Source organism: Tamandua tetradactyla, chromosome Y, assembly GCF_023851605.1.
Source record: "Tamandua tetradactyla isolate mTamTet1 chromosome Y, mTamTet1.pri, whole genome shotgun sequence".
In the NCBI taxonomy this organism is placed as follows: domain Eukaryota; kingdom Metazoa; phylum Chordata; class Mammalia; order Pilosa; family Myrmecophagidae; genus Tamandua; species Tamandua tetradactyla.
This window is the reverse complement of record NC_135354.1, coordinates 7,622,982-7,648,297: the sequence shown is the minus strand read 5'-3', so window position 1 is coordinate 7,648,297 and position 25,316 is coordinate 7,622,982. Positions and strand designations below refer to the sequence as shown.

At 40.9% G+C, this 25,316-nt stretch overlaps 1 pseudogene across 1 annotated transcript; it reads left to right on the top strand.

Annotated features, from left to right (window-relative positions):
• The first annotated feature begins 7,552 nt into the window (after positions 1-7,552).
• On the top strand, positions 7,553-25,017 carry LOC143672487 (olfactory receptor 7A10-like; annotated as a pseudogene). The gene is made up of 2 exons (XR_013169876.1): positions 7,553-7,695; positions 24,085-25,017. The product of XR_013169876.1 is annotated as an olfactory receptor 7A10-like (transcript).
• The last annotated feature ends 299 nt before the right edge of the window (positions 25,018-25,316 follow it).

The following is a 25,316-nucleotide window of genomic DNA, read 5'->3' as shown; positions in this document are numbered from 1 at the left end:
AAGGCAAACATTCACAAAATTTAAGGAAGAAATGACTGATTGGTAAATTCAACACACTGCAGTCATATGGATATGGCTAGGACATCTAGAAAGGAGATCAATAGGGAACTGGACTTGAACAACATTATAAATGAACCTGATCCAAGAGAAATATACAGAACACTTCACCCAACACAGAATACATACTTTGCTCAAGTACATATGGATCATTCTCCAGTGTGCCTGTTTGAAATGATATGTGTACTCTAGAAAGCCATGTTTTAATCATAATCCCACTTTGTAAAGGCAGCCATTTCCTCTCTAATTCCTATTCAGTATTGTATATTTGAAACTGTAATTAAATAATCTCCCTGGAGATATGATTTAATGAAGATTGGCTGCTAATTTGAATTAGGTGGAGTTGATCTCCACGCTTTTGGGTGGATCTTGATTAGTTTACTGGCATCCTATAAAATAGGATTTTGGAGAAAGAAAGAGATTGAGAGGGAACACAGAATGTTGCAGCGCCATGAAGCAGAGTCCATCAGCCAGTGCTTTGGAGATGAGGAAGGAAAATATCTCCTGGGGAGCTTCATTAAACAGGAAGCCAGGAGAGAAAGCTAAGCAGTGATGCTGTGTTCACCATGTGCCCTCCCAGCCAAGAGAGAAACTGTGACTCTTCACCATGTGCCTTCTCTCTTGAGAGAGAAACCCTGAACTTCATCAGACTTCTTGAACCAAGGTATCATTCCCTTTGATGCCTTAGATTGGACATTTCTTTAGACTTGCTTTAATTGGGACATTTTCTTGGCCTCAGAACTGTAAAATAGCAAATTATCAAATTCCCCTTTTAAAAGCCATTCCATTTTTGGTATATTGCATTCTTGCAGCTAATAACAGGAACATCCAGGATAGGCCTCATATTAGTTAAAAACACATCTCAGATATTTAACATTTTCTCTGAGCACAAAAGAATGAAACTAGAAATCAATAAAACAACAAAATGGAAAATAGACAAAAGGTGAGAAGTAAACAACACAATCTTAAATAATCAATGGGTGAAGAAATAAATCAAAAGGGAAAATATAAAGTATTTTGGGACAACTGAAAAGTAAAACAACATACCAAAAGTAATGGGATGTTAAAACAACTGAAAAGTAAAAAAACATACCAAAACTAATGTGAAGGAAGTGCTTAGAGAGAAATTTAGAACTCTGGATGCCTAAATTAGAAAAGTAGAAGGAACACAAATCCATAAACTAACATCATAGCAGGAGGAACTAGAAAAATAAGAGGAAGTTGTACCTAAAGCTAATATAAGAAAGGAAATATTAAAGGTCAGGGTAGAGATAAACAAAAGATAGAATAGGAAAACAATTGTGAGAACCAATGAAACTAAAACATGTTCATGGGAAAAATTGACCAAATTTCAAACATTTTTATTTTCAGACTGAAAATTATATTGGCGATACTGTTTCTGATAGTGAAGAGTGAAAAGGATTGTTAGTGAATACTATGCTCAACAGTCAATGCCAAGAGTCTAGATAAACTAGAAGAGTTGGACAAATTCCTAGAAACCCACAGCTTACCTAAACCGACCTCAAGAAGAAATAAATCTCAACAGACATGTAAAAATAAAGATGTTGATTCAGTAATCCAAAACATTCCAACAAATAGACCTCCAGGACCAGAAAGTTTTAATGGTGGTTCTATCAAACATTCAAGAAAGAATTAACTCCAATATTTCCAAATTCTTCCAAACTGAAGAGGACAGAACTCTTTCTAACTCAATTTAAGGTTAACAGTATTGTGATACAAAGATACATAAACACATAATAAGAAAGGCCAACAAACGACCAGTTTCTCCTATGAATATAGATAGAAAATTCTCAACAAAACACTAGCTAATTGAATACAAAAAAGTATTGAAAGAATTGTCTTCCATGAAGAAGTGGCATTTATCCCAACATGCAAGTGTGTTCTACATAAGGAAATCAATCAATGTAATATACTTACTCACTACATGAAGAGAAGAAAGGGAAGATCACATGATATTCTCTCAAATGATGCAGAAAATGCATTTGACAAAATCCAATGTTCTTTCCTGTTAAAAATGTTCAGAAAATAAAAATAGAATGAAACTTACACACACACACGCATGGCATATATATATAACAACACAGCTAATCTTATGCTCAATGCTGAAAGCATAAAGTGTTCCCCTTGAGATCTGGAGCAAGACAAGGATAACTGTTTTTACTATTGCTGTTCAGTTTTGAATTGGAATTCCTTTTAAAATAGAATAGTCAAAAATAAATTTAAAAGGCAACCAAATTGGAAATGAAGTATTACAAATTAATTACCTATTCATATCCTTGAGTTCATTTCTTCCAAGTCTTTGTCTACTTACCGGGTTGTAGGATCACATGTCAACCCTATATTTAGTCTCTTATGGAACCACCAACCTGTCACCAGAGGGGCTGCACACATTCTACTTCCGTACAGTAGAATCACATAGGTTTCCCTAAGTAAAGTCACATAATTATGCACTCACCACCACAGTCTATATGAGACTATTTCCATTTCTTCCACAAAGAGAGGAAAAGAGGAGAAAAGAAAGTAAAAATAAACAACAATGTGAATACCATGTATTCCCTTTATAATGTTGATGAAGTTCTCCTCTATTCCTTTCCTTGAAGAGTTTTCATCAATAAAGGAAGAAAATTTTGTCAGATGCTTTTTTGCGTCCATTGAGATGATCAGGTGGTTTTTCCTCTCTAATTTATGGATGCGGTGCATTGCACTAATTGATATTCTTGTGTTGAACTATCCTTGCATACCAGGGATAAATCCTACTTCATCAGGGTGTGTAATTCTTTTCATGTGTTGCAGGATTAGATTTGTAAGTATTTTGTTGAGGATTTTTGCACATCTGTTTTCATTAGAGATTGTTCTGTAGATTTCTTTTCTTGTAATACCTTTGCCTTGCTTCGTATTAGGGTGATATTGGCTTCACAGAATGAGTTAGATAGCTTTCCCTCATCTTCAACATTTTGAAGAGTTTTAGCAAGATTGATAGTATTTCTTTCTTGAATGGTGGGCAGAATACACATGTGAAGCCGCCTGGCTTTGGGTTTTTCTTTTTTAGGAGTTTTTTTGATGACTGATTCAATTTTTTTACTTATGATTTGTTCTCTGAAGTCTTCTATTTCTTTGCAAATCAGTGTTTGTTGCTCATGCTGGTCCCAGGAGTTATTCATTTCACCTAGATTGTTAAGTTTGTTAACACATAATTGTTCATAGTATTCTCTCATTATCACCTTTACTTCTGTGGGACCAGTAATTAGTTTTCTCTCCCACTTCTGATTTTGCTTATTTGCATCCTCTCTCTTTTTTTCCTTGTGAGTCTAGCTAAGCATCCATCAATTTTATTGCTTTTCTCAAAGAACCAACATCTGGCTTTATTTATTCTCTTTTCCTCTTCATTATTTCTTCCAGGTGATCAGTTAATTCCTGGAGTTTTGGTCTTCCTTCCTGTTTTAACATAGGCATTTAGGGCAATAAATTTCCCTCACAGGACTGCCTTTGCTGATCCTAAAAGTTTTGATGTACAGTTTTCATTTTCATTTGCCTCAGGGTATTTATGGATTTCTCCTGCAATTTATTCTTTGATCCACAGATTCTTTAAGAGTGTGTTTTTAAGTTTTCATATATCCACCTGTTATTATTTTTCCACCTTTATTCCATAGTTAGTTAAATAAGTGCTTTGAATATTTCCTGTCTTTTGAAATTTAGAGAGACCTACTCAGTGTCCCAACATGTAATCTATCCTGGAGATTGATCCATGAGCACTCTAGAAAAAGTACATTGTTGGGTACAATATTCTGTAAATGTCTCTTAAGTCTAGTTAATTTATGTATGATTCAAGATCTCTGTTTCCATATTGATCCTCTATTCATTGATAAGATGTCCCACTCATTGATAAGAGTGGTATCCTGAATTTTTCATCTGTTATTGTACAAGTGTCTTTTTTCCCCTTAGTGCTGTCATTGTTTGCCTCATGTATTTTGGAACATTCTGGCTTGGTGTGTAGATAGTTATCATTGTTATGTCTTCCTGCTGAAATATTCCCTTTTTAATGCATACTTTCCTACTTTGTCTCCTTTATTTGATTTACAATGGAAGTCTAATTTATTTAATATAGATATCCCAGCTCTTTTCTCTTGCTTGCATGAAATATCTTTTTCCAAACGTTCACTTTTGACCTATTTTTGCCCTTGTGTCTTAAGTGATTCTCTTGTAGACAGCATAGAGATGGTTCCTGTTTTTTAATATTTCCAACCTATTTTTTATTAGGGAAGTTAAGCCACTAATATTTAATGTTATTATTGTTAAGTCAGTAGTTCTTCTATTATTTTGTCTTTTGGACACTGTCTGACATATTTTATTCTTCATTTATTTCTCTTTCTTTGCTTACAATATCACTTAACCTTACTGCTAATCTTCAGTTCTACACTCTTCTCCAGACCCATTCCCCTATTTGCATGCAGTCTCCCCTTTATTATGTCTTGTAGAACAGGACTCTTGCCCATGTACTCTCTCAATATCTGTTTTTCTGTAAACATTTTAAACTTTCCTTCATTTTTGAAGAAAAAGTTTGCCAGATATAGAATTCTTGGTTGGTAAGTTTTCTTAACTATACCATACTACTATCTTCTTGCCTCCATGTTTCCAGTCAGAAATGTACACTGTCTTATTGAGCATCCTTTGTATGTGATGGATTGCTTTGCTCTTGTTGCTTTCAGAATTCTCTCTTTGTCTTTGAGATTTGAAATTTGATTAATAAATGTCTTGGAGTAGGTCTCTGCATTTTTTCTCTTTGGGGTGTTCAGTGCTTCTCACATCTGTAATTTATGTCTTTCATGAAAACTGAGAAATTTTCAGTGATTATTTCATCAATTATTCTTTCTGTCTCTTTTCCTTTCTCTTCTCCTCCTGAGACATAAAAAACATGTATATTCATGCATTTCATGTTGTCATTCTATTCCCTGAGTTCCTGCTCATATTTTTCATTCTTTTCCCTATTTGTCATTTTGCATTTGGGTATTTCAGATGTTCTGCTTTGTACCTCAATAGACCTTTCTTCTGCCTCTTCAAATCTGCTGTTATATGTCTACATTGTGTTTTTCATGTCTTATAATGTTCCTTTAATTTCCATAAGTTTTGCCATTTCCTCTTTCAAGCCTTGAGGTTCTTCTGTGTAGACATCATTTGCCCTATTTATATCCTTCATCTATTTTCCCAGATTTTTAATAACCCAATGAATTAATTTAGAATATTTTTAGCACCTCTTTAGTTCACTGTCATAAATCCTGTATCTCAGTTGAGCTATTAGTTTGTTCCTTTGGTTGGGCCATATTGCTGTGGTTGCTGGAATGAGTTGTGGTTTTCTGCAGGTGTGGATGTCTCTGATTTCCTTGGTTAGTTTTTTTCTGGAAGTCATTTCATCTCTTTTGACCAAGGTTTTTTCAGTTGGTTGGCTTTGTTTTTCATTTGTTTGTCTCTTTAAAGGGCCATTTGACAAACTGTATCTGTGCCTGGGTCTCCACAAAACAAAACTCCCAGAGTTGCTTACATCAGAGATGGGAATTTTAATGATGTTATTCAACATTGTACCATAAATCCTTGCTAAAGAAATTAGGTAGTAAATCAATACAAATAGTATCAAATTGGAAGGGAAGAAGTAATCCTATTAGTATTCAAGATGATATGATGCTTTATACAGAAAATATGAAAGCATCTACTTTAAAAACTTCTAGAGTTCATAAACAATCCAAGGTAAATGTAGACTAGAAGTTTAACAAACAAAATCAGGTGAATTTTATACACCAGGAAACAACATTCCTAACTGGGATTTAAAAAACAATTCATTCACCACAGTATGTAAGAATGAAATACATGGGAATAACTTTAACTAGAGAGGTGAAGAACTTGAACACGGAAAACTGCAAAGGTTTGTTGAATTAAATTAGAGAACTTAGTAAATAAGAAGATATCCTACATTTTTGGAGAGAAACAACTAATATTATTACGTTGTCAGTACCATCCAAAGTGATCTACAGCTTCAACATAGCTGCTGCAATTTCTTGGAGACTTTGTTAAAAAATGGAAAAGTCAATCCTCATTCACATGGATTTTCACTTCTCCAGGACTTTGCCTTAATGTGGAGCATTTATTTATTTTCCTGTCTCTTCGTTCATTTAGACTGTGTGAGTGGAAGCACAATGTTTTGTACTTTTCTTCATTCTCAAATCACTGGTCAGTGCTTACCATACAGTGTTTCTGAATAAGTATTTGTTGAATGGCTGAAAACAAATGGTGGACAGAGTTTAACAGATATTGCTAATGATGAGAGAGAAAAGAGAAATAGTGAAACAAAAGGAAATATTTTTGACAGAAGGCAGGCTAAAATGGAAATGAAATATCAGTAGAGGGAGATTGCAGACAGAAAATATTTTAGTTTACCTAGAGACTCTCTCCCAAATCAGAAATACAAAATTATTATGGGAAATCCTACCATGCTATAGCCACAAAGTAAAGAGAGGGATAAACAATGAGCATGAAGTTCCACAGCTTTAACCCAAAGGGCCAAAACTGGCCCAAGTGTGCATTCCGTTTTTCTTCCTTATCACCAGAGAAAGACAGATCTCAGGAATAGAGTGACAAAAGAATACCACATTAATGAGGATAAAGGAATGAAATCCCTAAAGGCACAAAAATTCTAAAGGATTCTTCTACATTTTCCCAAGTCTACTTTATCTATCACTGGTGAAGATGAAACACATTTGTGTCTTATCAAGACCTCATGAGTTGTTCCATCTCTCTGACCTTCCTGGAAGCAGAGTTTCCAACTTCATTTTCCTTCAAAGAAGATTCAGCATTGGTGAACTAAAACACTTCTTTGATGATTTCTGGTGATTCACAGAGGGCTCACTGAGGAAAGGGATGATGTATTATGACTGCACGGGCTCCTTTTATTGGTAATGATTTCAGGTGTTCAACCAGGGAAAACACAAAGAGAGTTTAATGATCCAAAGTACTGCCTAGTTAAAAATTCTGATTGTGGAAGGAGTTAATGCATACACTGAGATACCTTCTTTCTCTAACCTGTCTCACTTGGCTTTAATGCTCACACATGGGGATGATCTCATTAAAGTATGTGTTTAAACACATTCATCCACTTTTTATTTTAATCATTCAACAAGTATTAATTCATCAAATAGTTCAGGGAAAGCACTAGATGTTATTTCTGGGATTAAATAAAAGAATAAGACATTGTTCTTATTGCAAAAGAGTACATATAAAGTGAGCAATAGCATTGCAATGAGTACATGCAGTAATCTAGTAATCTAGGTTGGCACTGAAATCCTGGTGAAATGTATCCAAAGGTTTGGACTCATCCTGTGCAGTGAGTGAAGCCTCCACAATGGTGCTGAGAATTGTACTGTACTTTGAAGGAGAAACTGGAGTAACTCCAAGAGGAGAAGAGGGTAGAGGCAAGCCAAGAAGAGACAGGAGTGTCACAAATATGGGATCAGTATTCCTATAAAGCATGTTTGAGTTTAAAAAAATGTTCTTAATATCTGATGAATAATGAATGCCCAGGAGTGAAAAGTGGGATGTGAGTCTGGTCAGACTGGCAGCAGATGGATCACGGTGAGTCTTGGACTATGTATTCAAGGTTGATATTTGTGTTTGAGGGTCTTCAAGAGTTGGTGCCGGACTTATAGAAAATGATGTTTAAGAATGCCATGCCGTGTTGAAAACTTACTCTAAGTCAATGGAATATAGCTGTTTCAAAACCCCAGAGAGAGGATGAGAGCTGGAAATTGCAAAGTGAATGTGGTGATGGAGGTTTGAAGGATGAAATCTGAGGGGTGTTGAATCATAACATGTAAAGATAGTCATTATTGATATAAGAAGAATGCCGGACATTCTATATTCCTTATTTTATTTAATTATTTCAATTTTCTAATCAATTGGTATCACCATTCTAATTTATGTATGGAGAATGTGAGGCTTACAGCAGAGTGATATTCTTGTTCATGACATGTAATTGCATCTGGAATGAAGCTTGGAGTTTGTTGTTTCTTAGACCTTTTCATTTAAGGAATAACTTCACTTATAAAACAAAACAACTTTTTGAACAAGTGTTAGACTTACAGAAAAATTGCAAGGATAGAACAGAGAGTTTCCATAAACTCTGTAACTGTCAATCTCTGTTCTTAACATTTGCCATCCATATATCATATTACATTTATTTGGTGTAAATTCTTACTCTCTTTGTGGCAGTGACAGTTTCTCACATTCTCCTTGTTTCTAATGAGTTGATTAATTTTGAGGAGTGCAGTACCGTTGTTAGTAGAATGTCTCTGAGTTGGAATTTGAATGATGTTTCTCTCATGATTCAAGTGTAGGTAGAGCTTTTTGTAGAAAGATACCTGGAAGAAAATGATGTTTTCTCACATCACATCCAGGGTACATCTTATCAAAAGAGTTATCACCGTAGATGTTGACCATGATCAACAGTGCTTTCCAGGTTTTTCCACTATTGAGTTACTCATCTCTGTGATTCAACAAATATCACCTTTGGAAAGAAGCCACTATGTGAAGACTTCACTTTAGGAGTGGAAATTATACCCTGCCTCATTGAGAGAGCAATGTCTACATAAATTAATGGAATTTTCCTGTGTGGGATTTGACTCATTATTTATTTATTCAATTCTTTATTTCTATCAGTATGAACTAATTTTTTATTTGGGTTGAATAAAATGCAACTTTAATTTTTTCTTCAATTTCTTCCAATTTTGTGATCTCTTTCTGCTGTGTGCTGTGACTCTTTGATATAATCCTTTAGTTGAGGACTTTATTTTAGCTCCTACTTAGCTTTGGTACTACAAGGTTGTGGAGAGCCGCCTCCCGGGTCAGGCCTAGTGGACACGCTGCAGCCTGCTCTAGAGTTCCCCCCGCCCATCGAGTGAGTCAAGATGGCGCCCGCATCCTGTTTCCGCGTATGACGCACGCGCCCACCAACCCTGTCTTCCAATCACCTCTGTATACGTGGCACTAACCTATTGGGTTTGGGCACAGTATATAAGAGGTTACCCGGACAGGGTGGGTGGAGACGACCCATAGGGAGCCGTGCCTGACGGCCGCATAGAGGTTGTTCCCCCGCGGGGTATCTTGTCCCGCGCGGAACCTGTAACAGAGAATGCAAGCTTAACTCCAGTAAAGGTCTGTGCTTACAACTGCTACGTGTCTTGGATCTGTGTTTCTCACCAGTGCGGATTTGTCTGCGTCTCTCTGTCTCTCCTCATTGTCTCACCCGCCGGCCGGGGGCTTGACGCTGAGCGAGAAGTCGCGGACAAGTGGTGGCCCGTACGGGGAACCCTTCTGCTGCCTTTCCCCGAGCTGGTGAGGACGTGCATCCTGAGTTCGCGGCGGACTTTCCACGCCTGATCACCGTGGGAAGGTGAGTGCTTCCTATTACGTGAGAGTTAAGGGCCGCGGGCTTTCAGGTAGCCCCGGTGACTCGGGAGAGCTCCCCGAGTGATTAAAGTACAGTGCCGACTGCAAGCATGGGGCAGTCAGGAAGTTCACCTTTGTTAGCTCCCTTAAAGACCCTTTTGAAGCAGTGGGGTATCTCGGTTAGGAAGAGTTCCCTCCTGCGGTTCTTAGACGATGTTGCTGCTTTTGCACCTTGGTTCGCCCACTCCGGGAGCCTTAGTCTGCCTTCTTGGTTAAAACTTGGTAACGACATAGAACGGGCACGCCGGACGGGCCTTTGTATGGACCCGATCCTGGTCCCTATATGGGAGACCGTTTGTGCTTGTCTTGAGGCGGAGAATGCTGCAGGCCTAAGTCCGTCTTCCGCCCTGCTGCAGGCACGGCACGCGCTCCAAGAAACTCAGTCAGTTTCGTCTGCGGACGGCTCCCGTAAAGGCAAGCCGCCAGAGTCAAGCGATAGTTCAGACACCTCTGACTCAGAGTCAGATGGTGATGAGACCGAGGGTGCAGACGCGCCTCCGCTGATCGATTGGGGGAGGCCCCCTGTCTCACCCACGCAGCCTTCCGCCCCGCCAGCGCCTGCTGCAGGGGCGCGGCGGCTTCGGGTGAATGGTTTTGGTGATCTCGCCAAAAACCCTCACCACGGGCTCCCTCTGGTGGCCGAATCAGGTAATTACAGTGGCTGCTCTCCAACTTCTAAGCGCTTGTTAAAAGGAATGGGATATGTCCCCGGCAAAGGCTTAGGAGCCTCATTGCACGGGCGCGCAAGGCCTATACAAGCTGTCTCCAATTCTGACAGATGAGGCCTAGGTTTTTCCTAGGGGCCACTGAGGAGAGACTCCCACCCACACCTATAAAACTAAAGTGGAAGACCAGTACCCCGGTGTGGGTGCCTCAGTGGCCCTTACCAAAAGAAAAGCTGTCAGCATTGCATACTCTAGTGTCTATACAGCTAAAAGAGAGCCATATCATTCCCTCCACATCGCCTTGGAACACACCCGTATTCGTCATAAAAAAGAAATCAGGCAGATGGAGATTGTTACATGATTTAAGAACCATCAATAACTGTATGGAGCCTTTAGGACCTGTTCAAATGGGGTTACCCCTCCTCTCAGCTTTGCCAGAACACTGGCCCATTATCATCCTAGATCTTAAGGATTGCTTCTTTTCCATCCCACTTCACCCTGAAGATACTCCAAAATTTGCTTTTACTGTGCCCTCTCTTAACCAAGAGGAGCCCTGTCAACACTTCGAGTGGACGGTCCTGCCCCAGAGCATGACTAATAGTCCTACCATGTGCCAGCTGTATGTTGCTACAAAGCTAGCTAGCACTCGGCAGCAGTTCCCCCAAGTGAAAATCATCCATTATATGGATGACATTCTCTTAGCCCATAAAGACACAGATCTTCTTAAAACAGCTTTATCACATTTAGTCCTTAGTCTTAGAGAAGCCAACCTGGAAGTGGCCCCTGAAAAAATCCAGATGACAGAGATTACCACCTTCCTGGGGGCAAAAATCATGCCTCAGCATGTTTCCCCCCAAAAAGTGTCTCTCAGAGTAGATGACATACATACCCTTAATGATCTGCAAAAACTTATGGGAGATATCAATTGGGTTCGTCCGTACTTAAAGATCACCAATGCCAAATTAACACCTTTGTTTGATTTGCTAAAAGGAGATTCAGACCTACACTCGCCCCGGTGTCTCACCCCAGAGGCGAGGCAAGCACTACGTCAGGTAGAACAGGCGCTCAGTAGTGCTGCTTTAAAAAGAATAGACCCCCAAAAGCCATTCGAAGCCTGCTTACTGCCAACAAAACTACAGCCCACGGCAGTGCTATGGCAACAGGGACCATTACTCTGGGTCCACCCTGGAATTTCCCCTAAGAAAAGTTTAGAGCATTTTCCTACAGCAATTGCAGAGTTGGCATTGGAGGCCATCAAGAAGGCCATACAGCATTTTGGCCAACAGCCTAAGTACCTCAGAGTACCTTACTCTTCTCAGGAACTTGAGATACTTACTGGATGTATAGATCAGTGGGCCATCCTCCGATGTACCTTTTTGGGAGAAATTGATAACCAATACCCAAAAGATCCCCTCTTACAATTCGTCACCCGTCACCCAGTAATCTTTCCTAAGGTAACTTCATCTAAGCCACTAGTGAACGCCCTCACCGTGTACACGGACGGTTCCAGCTCCGGTTCAGGAGCATATTGTGTAGAAGGAGGTTCTCCTAAAACTGTGTTCTTCCAACCACAGAGACCTCAATGGGTAGAATTACAGGTCATTATTACAGTCCTGAAAGAAATTACCGATCCCCTAAATATTATATCTGATTCGATTTATGTCGTAAATTCTGTAAATATTTTAGAGACGGTGGGCATTATAAAATATTCCTCCTCAGTAAGACCATTCTTTATCAAACTTCAAGAGACAATATGTGCCAGACAACATCCTTTCTACATAACTCACATTAGAGCGCACACAGGCCTGCCAGGCCCCATGGCACAGGGAAATCACGTAGTGGATGTGGCCACTCGACAGCCACATATCTTCCCTGCGCTGACACCGTATCAACAGGCCCAAGAGTTTCATACTAAATTTCATGTCAATGCAAGCACCTTAGCCAGACGGTTTCACATACCGTGTGCAGCTGCCAGAGATATAGTCAGAGCCTGCAATAATTGTGCAGAACAGAGGGTAGTCCCTTCAGTTGGAGTTAACCCTAAAGGTCTCATCCCGGGAGACATTTGGCAAATGGATGTCACCCATCACTCAGAGTATGGTAAAGTTAAATACCTGCATGTGTCAGTGGATACTTGTTCTCAAGTTTTATTTGCCTCTGCCGAATCAGGAGAAAGAGTCCACCAAGTAATTGCACACTGCCTTGCCGCTTGGGCAGCTTGGGGTAAGCCGAAAATATTAAAAACAGATAACGGACCTGCTTACACCAGCAAAGCCTTCCAAAGATTTTGTGCAAATATGGAAGTGCAATTAAAACATGGTATCCCTTACAACCCTCAAGGGCAAGGAATCATTGAAAGAGCACACAGGTCTCTTAAAGACTTGCTCAAAAAACAGAAAGGGGGAATAAGTCACGGCCTGTCCCCAAAGGCTCAACTGTCCATAGCCTTGCTTACGTATAATTTTTTAAATGAAAATTCACAGGGAATGACACCTGCCCTTCAACACACCACTCCGAGTCCTCCACATAGAGGTCTAGTCCGATGGAAGGATGTCCTGTCAGGACAATGGCAAGGCCCTGACCCAGTGCTCAGCTGGGCCAGAGGCTCTGTTTGTGTTTTTCCCCAGGAGCCAGGACGTCAACCAGTGTGGGTTCCGGAAAGACTGGTGAGAACCGTGATGTCGCCCGAGGACGCCAAGGAACTGTTGCCCAGAAAATTGATAAGCCTCCAACCAGAGCCACCAGATCCGGTCTCCAACTCTGCTGATGATGGCGGCGACTGACGAGATAGCAACGAAAACGCCGGTCACCCTTCGATTGTTTAGAAGGGGGACCAGTTTTAATAACCCCCATTGCCTTCGACCTTTCCAAACTGGGCGAGACTGTACAAAGTCTGTGGAACCGAGTCACCTCTTGGTTCTCTTGGCCCAATTTGACTACTTGGATCCTCGTGGCAGTGGGACTATTAGTGGGTTTAGTCACTGTTAAATGTTTGTTAGAACACTTGCTCCAGACACAGCAGCAATTACGTGTCACTACCATGTTGGCTATGTCACTTGCCCCTGATGCCCCTGGCGACACCCGCACCGTAGCCCTGTCCTCCCCCCCACTGCGTGGCCCATCACGGCCACTCAAGGCGGGACGCTCGAAAGTAAGGATCTGCTGCAAAGCCCATGGCCGTGTCCCGGGTGTAAAAGGCGGCACCAGAAGTCATAATTTTTGTCTAAAGGATGATCTCTAAGGCAGAGTCACGGTCCTGGCCAGACTAGACTCCGGCCATTGCACAGAGACATCTAGTGACACTCTCGACTCTGGTTGCCGCTCTCCTGAGCCCCGCTTAGCCCAGTTGCGAGGCGAAGCACTGCAGGGAGAGTCACGTGGTTTCCAGTTCATGGGCTCTCCTGTCTCTATATGAGGAGGCATTCTGGTTGGTGCCTAGCAAGCCTAGTCCAGACTCCCCAAAGCACCAAAACAAGTAGTGGGCTAATCAAGCTCACGGGAGCTCACTCATCAATGGAGACACTGGGTCTAAGAAAGGGTCTACGGACCAAAAATAATAAAAAAGGGGGAGATGTGGAGAGCCGCCTCCCGGGTCAGGCCTAGTGGACACGCTGCAGCCTGCTCTAGAGTTCCCCCCGCCCATCGAGTGAGTCAAGATGGCACCCGCATCCTGTTTCCGCGTATGACGCACGCGCCCACCAACCCTGTCTTCCAATCACCTCTGTATACGTGGCACTAACCTATTGGGTTTGGGCACAGTATATAAGAGGTTACCCGGACAGGGTGGGTGGAGACGACCCATAGGGAGCCGTGCCTGACGGCCGCATAGAGGTTGTTCCCCCGCGGGGTATCTTGTCCCGCGCGGAACCTGTAACAGAGAATGCAAGCTTAACTCCAGTAAAGGTCTGTGCTTACAACTGCTACGTGTCTTGGATCTGTGTTTCTCACCAGCGCGGATTTGTCTGCGTCTCTCTGTCTCTCCTCATTGTCTCACCCGCCGGCCGGGGGCTTGACGCTGAGCGAGAAGTTGCGGACACAAGGTGATTCAGGCTCTTCCTGTATATTTCTTGCTACAGTCCTAGAAACATCATTTTCCAAGGAAACTTGTATTGGAGAAAGTGTTAAAAGCCAAGATCAAGGTCCTATCTGTGCTCCTTGCTATTGCTCTCTAGGTCCTCTCTGCTGAGAGAAGGCAGACCATCTGCTAAAACATGTGGAACCACATATCTATAAATGCTTCAACATATAACACTCTGTGTCTCTATTTACCTACACACAAATTCACAATGATGTGTCTAACTCTAAACCATTGCAATGTAGAATATTCCAGGCTTGTCCCTTGTTTTTCTGTCACCTCCCACTCCACAGTGGGAAATGTATTCCCCCAACTGTCATTTTTTTACTTAATTGCATTACCCCAGTATACATGCATGGAAGAAACAGAACTGGTAACAAAAACCCTGTTTTTGCCGCTTTGAAACTGTTATGTGCCACAGAAAATCCATTTCCTCTTAATCCTGCTTTACAATTGTAGGGTGAAGTATTGTCTATTAAGTTGTTTTCATCAGATAAGACCCACCCAAACCTGGGTGAGCCTTTTTGATTAGGCATGTTCCATGGAGATGTATTTCCACTCATTCAAGGTGGGGTTAGTTATTGGAGTCCTTAGGAGGAAATTGATTTATAAAAAGCTTCAGGGCTGACAGAAATGCAAGCATTTGGAGATGCTTAAGTGCTGACAGAGAGATCAGATGTGTAGACATGGATGTTTGGGGATGCAGAATCCATCAGACATCAGCATTTGGCTTTCCATGAGATGCTAATCCAGAACTCAGTGTTGTGTCCCAGAGGAGCTAAGTGAAGTTCCACAGATACTTAGAGAGGAATCCACTGACATGAGAAACTGAAAGCAACAGAACTGGGAACAAGGACTAGCAGACACCAGCCATGTACCTCCCCATTGGACAAATTTCACCATTCTTGAGCCTATGTATCTCTCTGGATGCCTTAGTTTGTACATTTTTATGGCCTTAGAACTGTAAATTTGTAACACAATGAATTCCCTTTTTATAAGCTGCTCCATTTCTGTATATTGCATTCTGATAGCATTTAGCAAACCTAAATGCTCATGTTTCTAATTTGATCCACCAGAATACAGTAATTATACTCAGTTTCTTTTACCCTCATTTTCTAGACTTTGGTAACATCCAATATTAGTCTCTTTACAACTTTTTCTCCTAATATCCTCAGAAAAGGTGTTTCATACATTTGAAGTAAAGATTAATTGTGTCACATTTTGCATTTCATACTTGAATTCCCTCGCTCTTCAAATGAATGCTTTATCTCCATATATTAAATTCTCTCTGCATTGTAAAGTTCAATTGTGTTTTAACAAATGCATAAAGTCAGGTGTCTATAATTAGAGTAGTACAGAATAGTTTCACTGCTGTAAAAATTCCTCTTGGTTCGTCTATTCAGCCTTCATCCCCCTAATATCCTTTTGAAACCACTGATCATCTATTGTCCCTATTTTCATATAATTGAAATTATAGTTCTGTAGCATGTTAAGACCAGATTCTTTGAATTAGCAACAATCATTTAAACTTCTTCCTTGACTTTAGTGGCTGGATGGATTATTTCTTATGATCACTGAATACTATTCCATTAGATAGAGCAGAGTGTTTTATCCATTGAAGGACATATTGGTTCATTTCAGATTTTGGAAACTATGAACAAAGGTACTATAAACGTTCATGTGTGCTTTTTTTGTGGACTTAAGTTTTCAAATCAGCTAACAGTTCTAAGACCACAGTTGCTGGATTTTATGGGGAGAACATGTTTGGTTGGACAAGAACTTGCCAAACTGTGCTCTGGCTGCACCATTTTGTTTTCTCACTACAACAAACCCGAGTTTTTATTGCTCTCCAACCTTATCAGCCACACTTCTGTCAGTCTTTAGGTTCTTAGATATTTTAAATAATGTGATATGTCACTGCTGTTTAATTTCTCAAATGACAAATGATATTGAACTACTTTTTTTCTTTTGCTTATTGGCAGACTGTTTATCTTCTTCAGACAGAATTCTGTTTAGGTCTTTTGCCTATGTTTTAATGGGGTGTTTGCTTTCTTATTGTTCCATGTTAATAATTCTTTGTATATTTGGATACATATCATTTCTGAAATGTGTCTCCCAAATATTTTTCTCTGAATCAGTGCATTTTTCTTTACATTCAATTATCAATGTTTTTCACAGAGAAGTAAACAGTTTTGCAGTGTTCAATTTATTAACTCTTCTAACAAATGTTGTGTCTGCTATATTAAAAAACTCATCACCAAACAAATAACCCCTAAATTTTCTTATATGTTTTATTCTAGAAGTTCTATACTTTGCATTTTAGGTTGAAGTGCAAGATTCATTTGAGTCAAGTTTTGTGAATGTATAAAATGTGTGTCTATGTTTCTTTTCATTTTGGTTGTGTGCACCCATTTTTCCTGCAGCATTTGTTAAGAAAACCCTACATTTTCCATTGAATTTCTCTTAGTCTTTTGTGAAAGATCAGTAACTGCTTTTAAGTGGGACTATTTCTGAGTTCTTTAAATTAGCCTATGTCTCCATTTCACCAATACAACACTTGCCTGATGGTTGTATCTTTATAGCTAGACTTCAAATCCGGTGGTATTTGTCCTGAAACTTTCTTCTACTTCCATATTGCTTAAGCATTTTAGGACTTCAGAATTAGTTTGCAATATCCACAAAATATCTTTCTGGTATTTATTATGGGATTGAGTTGAAGTCACAGATTATGTTGAGAAGAAAAGGCATTTGAACAACATTGAGTCTTTGTATCCATGAAGACAGAATAATTTTACTTTTAAATCTTAATTTTACTAACTTACACACAACTCAGAATTTCTCATTGCAATCATTTTTCAAGTGTACAATTTGGTAATATTAATTACATTCAAGCTAGTGTGGTGCCAGATCTTCAACTACTTGTTGAAGAGTGCTGTGCAAACTATTGTTTTTTTTATTTCTTTGCATTTTATGTATGTTGTACCATACAATACAAAGCTTAAAAAAATTCGTGGTACCATCACCAATATACATTTACAAAATGTTTTCATCACATTGTACAAATTACTGGTCAACTTGTCTGTATTAGGGTTCTCTAGAGAAACAGAATCAACAAGAAACACTTGCAAATATAAATTTTATAAAAGTGGCTCATGTGACCATAGGAATGCAGAGTCCAAAACCCACAGGGCAGACTGCGAAGCCAAGGATTCTGATGGATGCCCTGGATGAACTCCACAGGAGAGGCTCATCAGCCAAAGCAGGAATGGAACCTGTCTCCTCTGAATCCTCCTTAAAAGGCTTCCTATGATTAAATTTAGCATCACTAATTGCAGAAGAGACTCCCCTTTGCTGATTACAAATGGAATCAGCTGTGGATGCAGCTGACGTGATCATGACCTAATCCTATGAAATGTCCTCATTACAACAGACAGGTAGCATTTGCCCAATCATATAAACAGGTACCACAACTTGGCCAACTTGACACCTGTCCTAACCATGACAGTCCACCCCTTGTCAACTTGGCACCTATATATATATATATCACCTTAGACCATACTTAATTTCCAAATGAAAACAAATAAGCACACATTCTTTTTTTTCTTTTACCTGACAATACTCAATTGTCCTGCATATAACTGGAAATACATTAAAACTCTCCAGAATAGGGTGCAAATCCATGGGCAACATTCATTCTTAAACTTGATATCTTACAACTTAAATAGTATAAATGAACAAAACAGCATTACAGTCCTCATTTCTGTAACTGATCACATGGTCGAAGCTCATATTTATCACTACCTTCTTCCAATACCCATTCCATGTTCCCTTTCCCCTCAGCAAGCACTTCAGCTGGCCGTGGTTCTTTGCCTGGTGGAGTGACCCAAACCTTCACTCCTGAAGTTTCAGAGCCATTAGTAGTCCTGCCTGGATTGTGTTGTTGCAGTTTTCCATTGATTTTAATCACAGGGCATGGTAGCACTAATAGACGCCCTAGGGGATCTCCTATATTCCAAGAAAACCCTTCTTTACCTCCATTATGTAGTTGCAGTCCTACTTCCTTCTGATAGTCAGAGTCAGTTACCCCACACAGTAATGTAATCCCCTTCTTGGCGTGTTGATCCAGAGGCATAAGTAGCCCAAAGTGACCGGGTGGCAATCTTAACTACCAATTCAGTTGTATCACTGTTGTTTCTCCTGGAGGAAGCACACCCCGTTTTGGAACTAAAATCTGTAAACCAGCAGAACTCAGCATAGAAGGGACAGAAAGCAAAAATTTTTCTAGTGGATCACTAGGGGTAATAGTGAGTGGCACCACACACATTTCCACCCTTGGTTTCTGGACCCATGGATCCTGGCTATGGGAGAAACAGCACCATACAGCGGACACTTATTCAGAGCATACACAGCTGCCTGGAGAACATTACCCCATCCTTTCAAGTTTTTGCCACCTAGTTGCCACCATAATTGAGTTTTCAAAAGGCCATTCCACTGTTCTGTCATTCCAGCTGCTTCTGGATGATGGGGAACATGGTAAGACCAGAGAATTCCATGAGCATGTGCCCATTCCCACACTTCATTTGCTGTGAAGTGAGTTCCTTGATCTGAAGCAATGCTATATGGAGTATCATGATGATGGATAAGACATTCTGTAAGCCCATGGGTGGTAGTTTTGGCAGAAGCATTGCATGCAGGGAAAGCAAACCCATATCCAGAGTGTGTGTCTATCCAGTTAGAATAAATCACTGCCCCTTCCATGAATGGAGTGATCCAATGTAATCAACCTGCCACCATGTAGCTGGCTGGTCACCTCGGGGAATGGTGCCATATCGGGGGCTGAGTGTGGGTCTCTGCTGCGGGCAGATTGGGCACTCAGCAGTGGCTGTAGCCAGGTCAGCCTTGGTGAGTGGAAGTCCATGTTGCTGAGCCCATGCATAACCTCCATCCCTACCACCATGACCACTTTGTTCATGAGCCCATTGGGCAATAACAGGAGTTGCTGGGAAAAGAGGCTGACTGGTATCCACAGAACGGGTCATCATATTCACTTTATTATTAAAATCTTCCTCTGCTGAAATCACCCTCTGGTGTGCATTCACATGGGACACAAATATCTTCATGTTTTTAGCCCACTCAGAAAGGTCTATCCACGTACATCTTCCACAGACCTCTTTGTCACCAATTTTCCAATTATGGTCTTTCCAAGTCCCTGACCATCCAGCCAAACCATTAGCAACAGCCCATGAGTCAGTATACAAATGCACCTCTGGCCAGTTTTCCTTCCAAGCAAAATGAACAACCAGGTGCTCTGCTCGAAGTTCTCCCACTGGGAGGATTTCCCCTCACCACTGTCCTTCGAGGACACCCCAGAAAGGGGTTGTAATGCTGCAGCTTCCCGCTTTTGGGTTGTACCTGCATATCGCACTGAACCATCTGTAAACCAGGCCCGAGTTTTCTCTTCCTCAGTCAATTCACTGTAAGGAACTCACCAAGAGGCCATAGCTCTGGTTTGGGAAAGAGAAGGTAATGTGGCAGCAGGAGTGGAAACCATGGGCATTTGTGCCACTTCTTCATGTAACTTACTTGTGCCTTCAGGACCTGCTCTGGCTTTATCCCGTATATACCATTTCCATTTTACAATAGAGTGCTGCTGTGCACGCCCAAATTTATGGCTTGGTGGGTCAGACAGCACCAAACTCATGATAGGTAACTCAGGTCTCATAGTAACCTGGTGGCCCATGGCTAAGCTTTCAGTGTCTACTAAGGCCCAGCAGCAGGCTAAAAGCTGTTTCTCAAAAGAAGAGTAGTTGTCTGCAGTAGATGTTAAGGCTTTACTTCAAAATCCTAAGGGTCTGCATTGTGATTCTCCTATAGGGGCCTGCCAAAGGCTCCAGACAGCATCTCTATTTGCCACTGACACTTCCAGCACCATTGGATCTGCTGGATCATATGGCCCAAGTGGCAGAGAAGCTTGTAGAGCAGCTTGGACCTGTCGCAGAGCCTCCTCTTGTTCAGGGCCCCACTCAAAATTAACAGCTTTTCTGGTCACTCGATAAATGGGCCAGAGTAACACACCCAAATGAGGAATATGTTGTCGCCAAAATCCAAAAAGACCAACTAGGCATTGTGCCTCTTTTTTGGTTGTGGGAGGGGCCAGATGCAGCAATTTATCCTTCACCTTAGAGGGGATATCTCGACATACCCCACACCACTGGACACCTAGAAATTTTACTGAGGTGGAAGGTCCCTGTATTTTTGTTGGATTTATCTCCCATCCTCTGACACACAAATGCCTTACCAGTAAATCTAGAGTAGTTGCTACTTCTTACTCGCTAGGTCCAATCAACATGATGTCATCAATATAATGGACCAGTGTGATGTCTTGTGGGAGGCAGAAATGATCAAGGTCTCTGCGAACTAGATTATGACATAGGGCTGGAGAGTTTATATACCCCTGAGGTAGGACAGGAAAGTATATTGCTGATCTTGCCAGCTGACAGAAAACTGTTTCTGCTGGTCCTTACTAATAGCTACTGAGGAAAAAGCATTTGCCAGATCAATAGCTGCATACCAGGTATGAGGGGATGTATTGATTTTCTCAAGCAATGATACTACATCTGGAATAGCAGCTGCAATTGGAGTTACTATCTGGTTGAGTTTACAATAATCCTCTGTCATTCTCCAAGACCCATCTGTTTTCTGCACAGGCCAAATAGGAGAGTTGAATGGGGATGTGCTGGGAATCACCACCTCTGCATCTTTCAAACCCTCAAGAGTGGCAGTAATCTCTGCAATCCCTCCAGGAATCTGGCTTTGCTTCTGATTTACTATTTTGCTAGGTAGTAGCAGTTCTACGGCTTCCACTTGACCTTTCCCACCATACTAGCCCTCACTGCATAAGTTAGAGAGCCAACATGGGGATTCTGCCAGTTGCTCAAAATGTCTATGCCAATTATACATTCCAGAACTGGGGAAATAACTACAGGGTGGGCCCGGGGGCCCACTGGACCCACTGTGAGACTGACCTGAGCTAAAACTCCATTGATCACCTGACCTCCATAAGCCCCCACTCTAACTGGTGGTCCAGAGAGACATTTTGGGTCCCCTGGAATTACTGTCACTTCTGAACCAGTGTCTAATAATCTCCAAAATGTCTGATCATTTCCTTTTCCCCAATGCTCAGTTACCCTGGTAAAAGGCCATTGGTCTCTTTGGGGAAGAGTTAGAGGAAGATTAACAGTATAAATTTGTGGCAGTGTAACAGGTTTCTTCCCCATAGGGACCTGGCCTCCCCTTCATTCAAGGGGCTCAGGGTCTGTAAACTGTTTCAAGTCTGGAAATTGATTAAGGGGTGGTGACTCTGTGTTTTTGTAATTCAGGTTAGACTTCTGTTCCCTTGACCTAGAACTCTTTTGTTTATACAGATCCAACAAGAATTTAGTAGGCTGCCCTTCTATTGTATTTCTAGGCACCCCATGACTTACTAGCCAATGCCACAAATCTCTGCATGTCATATAATTTTTATGCCTCCTTTGAGTTTGTTGTCTATTATAATAGCCACGTCTACCCTGTCTTTGGTGATTAAGTGCTGCCACCTGGCTTCTGCCAACTCGGGATCCTGTCATCCCCATTGTGTTTAAGGATTCCAGCTGAGTGACAGCAGTTCCTACAGTAATATCTGACCTACAGAGAAGTGCAACCACAGAGCTCTTGAGGGATGATATTGCTAGTCTCACAAACTTATTTCTCATTGTTCTGGTAAAAGGTGCATTCTCTGGACATTCCTGGAGTGTAGGAGCAGGCTTTGATTGATAAATCCACTCTAACATTCCAATCTCAGCCTCTGGATTCCCTCATCTACATATACCAGAGCAGTTCTGGCATTTCAACCTCAGGTAATGTTGGCCACCTTTTGATCCATCTTTCAACCAACCACCCAAACAAGCTGTTAACACCTTTTCTAACCACTCAAACTGTAACATTGAGTGCAGAATCTCTGCTTAGTGGGCCCATATCAATTAATGCAGCCTGATCCAGCCTTATATTCCTCCCACCATTATCCCACACTCTTAAAATCCATTGCCACACATATTCCTCTGATTTCTGTCTATATAAATTGGAAAACTCACACAGTTCTTTTGGAGTATAATGTACCTCCTCATGTGTGATACTTTGTACCTCACCTTTAGGGGCCTGTTGGGACTTTAGTCTAGTTATAGGTCTAGAATAAATGAGGGATGGAGGGGGTGGGTCATGAAAAGAATTAGAAATACCTTCCAAGCCATTTGCTTCAGGGCATTCATTTGCAGTTTCATCTGGTGAAACAGGATTAATACTCTAGGGCTAATCCCTTCAGGAGGAGGTTGGGTGGCCAATTCCTCAGGGAAGGCTGGAGGTGGGGCGGCTATGTCCTCAGGGCAGACTATTACAGGGTTATCTAGAGAAGGCTCAGCATGGCCTAGGGTTTCAACCTCACCCCCAACATCATTATCAATCCATATGCCACCATCCCATTTTTCAGGTTCCCACTCCTTTCCAATCAATGCCCTCACTTTAACAGCGACACCATGCAAGACTGAGATTTCAGTTTATGTTGTAAAGTTGCTACTCTAACAATAAGATTCTGAGTCTGATTTTCAGAGATCTAAGGTCTATGGCTACAAGAAATAAGAGTTTCCTTCAGGATACTCATAGAAACGTCTACATCCTTCAAACAGTGCTTAAGCTTCTCATTTGAAGTCTTAAGCCCATTCCTTTCACCCCTTAATGTAGACAGTGTATCTAACAATAAGCAACCAACATCTCTATAACTCTTATTTGTACAAAACTGTAAAGGTGTCAAAAACATTGTCCCCCAGAGTCTGGCTGTGTACAAGCGAAGCATTAGGAGAATCGAACAAGGATATTTTGACTATCTCCTTTACCAACTCACTCCATGGATTGGGAGTGTCATTCTGATTATGGGAATCAGAGTCCTTAGTGTGTCTGAGTCCAGTCAGAGTAGAAAACAATTCATAAAAACCCATTTTTAAGATTCTGTTCCTTAAGAGCCACTCCTGGTACCAAGATGTATTAGTTAGGGTTCTCTAGAGAAACAGAATCAACAGGGAACACTTGCAAATATAAAATTTATAAAAGTGTCTCACATGACCATAAGAACACAGAGTCCAAATCCACAGGGCAGGTTGTGAAGCTGATGATTCCGATGGATGCCCTGGATGAACTCCACAGGAGAGGTTCACCAGCCAAAGCAGGAATGGAAACTGTCTCCTCTGAGTCCTCCTTAAAAGGTTTCCTATGATTAAATTTAGCATCACTAATTGCAGAAGACACTCCCCTTTGGCTGATTACAAATGGAATCAGCTGTGGATGCAGCTGACGTGATGATGACCTAATCCTATGAAATGTCTTCATTGCAACAGACAGGTCAGTGTTTGCCCAATCAGATAAACAGGTACCACAACTTGGCCAAGTTGACACCTGTCCCTAACCATGACAATGTCCATTAAAGAAAATGAAGTCTAAGGGCATTTTTAGTGAAAAGTGTTGCCCTGAAAAATGTTTACAGTTATGGGGACAAAGAAAACTGGTCATCAACATCAAGGAAAAGCAAGAGCATTTGATTTTCCTGATATTTGCAGATAAAGGGCAATGGATCTATATATACTAAGAAGAATCAATTAATTTCATAGGATTACACTACAATCAAGAGCATTTTTGTTAATTTGCTGATCACTGCTTGTCGTTAAATTTGTATTGCTTTGGTATCTTTTCCAGCAACTTCATCAGCTACATAGAACTAGAAAATCGAACACAAGTCTTGGAATTTAACCTCCTGGGACTCTCAGAAGACAAAGAAGTGCAGCCCCTCCTATTTGCTCTGTTCCTGATGATGTACCTGGTCGCTCTCACTGGGAACTTGCTCATCGTCCTGGCCACCATCTCTGACACCCACCTGAACATGTCCATGTACTTCTTCCTTGCTAACCTGTCTTTTTCAGATATCTGTTTCACCTCCACCACTTTCCCAAATATGCTGAAAAACATCCAGAGACCAAAACTATAAGTTGTGGAAACTGCCTCACCCAAATGTATTTTTTCATCCTTTTTGTAACATTAGACAACTTCCTCTTAACCATGATGGCCTATAACTGTTATGTGGCAATCTGTCATTCACTGCACTACATGGCCATTATGAACCCTAGCCTCTGTGGTTTCCTGCTGTGGGTGTCATGGATATTGAGTGTTATGACTGCTCTTATACATGTCTTAATGGTTTTGCAATTGTCTTTTTGTGCAGAATTGGAAATCTCCCATTTCTTCTGTGAACTTAATCAGGTAATACACCTTGTATGTTCTGACACATTTCTCAATGACATAGTGTTATATTTTGTAATTGTAGTTGCAGGTGGAATACCAGTCACTGGGGTCTTTTTATCTTACCCTAAGATTGTGTCCTCCATTAATAGAATTTCTTCAGCTGGAGGCAAGTATAAAGCATTTTCCACATGTGGGTCTCACCTCTCAGTTGTGTCCTTGTTTTATGGTACTTCCCTTGGAGTGTATCTTAGTTCTGCTGCTACTAAAAACCCAAGAGTAAGCTCAAGAGATTCAGTGATGTACACAGTGGTCACTCCCATGCTGAACCGGTTTATCTATAGTCTTAGAAACAAGGACATAAAACACAACTTAAAAAATCTCTCTGACTGAGAAACATTCATTCAATAAAGGGATCCTTTGTTTGAGGTTTGGAAATTTTTTCATGATTAACAGAGTCAAAGTACTCGGAGACCTAATTCTAGACTGTTTTCATCAGTGTATACAAAGGTACCATGCAAATACCTATTTTCTAGTATTCTATATCATTACTTTTTTTCCTTCCAAGAAGCACTTGTGTCTCCTGTATTTTCTATCATGTCATTTGTAATTTCTGATTGTATTTCCTGGATTCAGCATTCTGTCTGGTTTGGCTACCTGAATTTTCAGTAGTAAATATCTAATACAAGTTA